At 42.4% G+C, this 3,105-nt stretch overlaps 1 non-coding gene across 1 annotated transcript; it reads left to right on the forward strand.

Annotated features, from left to right (window-relative positions):
* Nucleotides 1–1,227: 1,227 nt before the first annotated feature.
* Nucleotides 1,228–1,359, forward strand: LOC118084589 (small nucleolar RNA SNORA71). Its single transcript, XR_004692511.1, has one exon. It is a non-coding gene; the product is annotated as a small nucleolar RNA SNORA71 (small nucleolar RNA).
* The last annotated feature ends 1,746 nt before the right edge of the window (nucleotides 1,360–3,105 follow it).

Below are 3,105 nucleotides of genomic sequence, written 5' to 3' on the forward strand. Positions count from 1 at the left end.
TCCAGTTCACAGACTTTACTGAACCAGCACTATTCTGACATGGTGGGGGAACAAGCATGCCCCTCCCCCAAATATATAAATAATGTTACCTGTGAGATATAAATAACAGTGCTTGGTTTTACATTAAATCCACAAGTGGGAAAGGGATGTAGCTGAGTGGTGGAGAGCATCTGCTTTGCATACAAAAAGTCCCAGGATCAATTCCCAGCATCTCCAGGTAGGGCTTGGGGAAAACCCCTGCCTGAAACCCTGCCAGGCTGTGTAGGAAACACAGAACTAGGGGGGGGGGGAGAACCAATGGTCTGATTTGGTGTAAGGCATGTAGTTATGTTCACCCAATTGGTATACAGTGGTACCTCTACTTACTAATTTAATGCGTTCCGAACGCACATTCGTAAGTCGAAAAAAATGTAAGTCGAATCCCATAGGAATGCATTGGGAGAAAAAATTCATAAGTCGAAGCAACCCTATCTAAAAATTCGTAAGTGAAAAAATCCTATCTAAACCGCATCCAAGATGGCGGACGGAGCTCCATTCGTAAGTAGAAACATTCGTAAGTAGAGTTATTCGTAAGTAGAGGTACCACTGTACATCCTTATAAAATCCATGTGGACTAGGTGTGCTCATGATGGAATTTGTGCAAATTATTTGTACAAATCCCAAGTAACTGGCTGTGATGGGTGCTTCAGAGAGATCTACAAAGCACTTTATTATGTGCCTCAGCAATTTAGGCATCAAGGAAAAAATGCTGCAGACAAATATTTATGAGAAGGAAAACTATGTTTCTAAGCTTTACTGCTAATGCCATGATGGGTGGGGGGGGGGAGGAGAAGCTTTGTGAAATGGAAACTTATATCTCTAGCTTAAGGAAAACATTGGGTTCGGGTGGGGGTGGGACTTCCCACTCACCTGCAAGGTCTAGTATGTAATCAGAGGGAATGATTTTATCAGCACTCTCCTATTCCAGTGCTTTGGAGGAAGGATCAGCTTTTCAAGAGCGAATCGTTTATTTGTCTCCTCTAAGCTTAAGGAAGTTGCCAGGTTTCAGAGGAAAGTGGTGGAAGGAGAGTTGTGCTGTGACTGACATGCCAAGCTTGTAACTGCATAGCACAAATGCCTCTGGACCTATTTGTTTGCCGTTTTTCAGGTTTCTAACACAGGGGTTTCTCTTTTGCGCGCCTGCAGTTTTTAACCAATTGTCTGCAAAATAAAAGAAGGACCCTGAAAACCTGCATCAAAAGTGATTTTGGTCTTGTTTGTGGCCTGGTCATTGATAGTGCAGGAAGAGAATTCTTGATAGCATTTCCCATGTTTGGAGGGTTAATTCTCATCCCTATCAAACCCTGAGCTTCTCAGACACTCCTGGGGGGGGGGGGAACCACTGCAGCCATCCTACTGAAATTTAGCAGGATTTAGGCACGGAGGAGGGATGACCTTGCCTGCAGATTTCATCCATTTCCACCCAAAACAATATTCAGATATACCAAGCTTGTTTATAGGCACTCATGTGGCTATTTCTATATCATTTGCTTCGTTAGAATAGGTTGCAAGTAAAAATAGCAGTGAAGCATGCAAATTTCACGAAGAAGGTCCCAGATACAAATTTCCTGAATTTGTATTCGAAGGATCTCTGGTGGAAGCATTCTCTTGGAATCCTGTAGAAGTATTCTTACTCATGATAAACAATGCTGGGACAGATACTGTAGCCATTGGCTTGGCAGTATCTAAGACAGCTGTTACCCACTCTCCACAGTGTTTCCCAGGCTTGGTAACAGCATGCTTAGCTCCTGGGCTAAGTTCAAAGTGCTCATTTGAGTATGTAAAGTCCTATGCAGCTTGGGACCAGAATACCTGAAAGATCCTCTCACTTCTTATACACCCAATCCATCACTGCAATTTACAAGGAAGGACCTCCCAAAGATACCATAGTCATCAGGAGGTCCTTTCCATACAATGTAGGAGATGGGCCTTTAGTGTTGTAGTGCCTACCCTAAGGAATTCTTTCTTCTGGAATATTAGACAGGCATAACCTCTGATGTCTTTTTGGCTCTTACTGAATGGTTGCAATCCCATTGACACTCATTACCTGAGTTAGGTAAAAAAGCAGAGACATCACCTTGCCGACAAAGGTCCGTATAGTTAAAGCTATGGTTTTCCCAGTATGGAAGTGAGAGCTGGACCATAAAGAAGGCTGATCGCCGAAGAATGGATGCTTTTGAATTATGGTGCTGGAGGAGACTCTTGAGAGTCCCATGGACTGCAAGAAGATCCAACCTATCCATTCTGATGGAAATCAGCCCTGAGTGCTCACTGGAAGGACAGATCGTGAAGCTGAGGCTCCAATACTTTGGCCACCTCATGAGAAGAGAAGAATCCTTGGAAAAGACCTTGATGTTGGGAAAGATGGAGGGCACTAGGAGAAGGGGACGACAGAGGACGAGATGGTTGGACAGTGTTCTCGAAGCTACCAACATGAGTTTGACCAAACTGCGGGAGGCAGTGGAAGACAGGAGTGCCTGGCGTGTTATGGTCCATGGGGTCACAAAGAGTCGGACACGACTAAACGACTAAACAACAACCTGAGTTAGAAGGAATGAGGTGTGTGTGTGTGTGTGTGTGTGTGTGTGTGTGTGTTAGTATGCTTTTTTTTAAAAAAAAAGCTACTTATAATGCAACAAGACAACAACAAGCAAAGTACATGGCAAAATTTATATGCATCTCAAACTAGAACAAGATTTGCCCTTTGGGAAATTTCATCTATCTTTAAAGATTGCTTCTATTGCTTGCCTTTAAATAAATAAAGAAAGCTAAAGAATATTTTTGGGAGGAGGAAGCTATATTGTACATATTCTGGAGTTGTTTATTGGCTTTCTGCAGTGGATGCAAAAAAAAAAGCTCTTTGAAGACATAAAACACACCAAGTGCTCGCACTCATTCTTGTCTTTTTAATGAACTTGGTTATGTTGTAAAATTATACCCAGGCAAATAAAATGTGATATATATTTTAAATGGAAAATAGTGGGGATTTGATTTTCTCCAGTTGCAATTTCACAATTAGCGTAATTTATCCACAGGATGGCACTGTAGGGTTTTGCTATCACTGTG

Source organism: Zootoca vivipara, chromosome Z2, assembly GCF_965207765.1.
Source record: "Zootoca vivipara chromosome Z2, rZooViv2.hap1.1, whole genome shotgun sequence".
NCBI classification, from domain to species: Eukaryota; Metazoa; Chordata; class Lepidosauria; order Squamata; family Lacertidae; genus Zootoca; species Zootoca vivipara.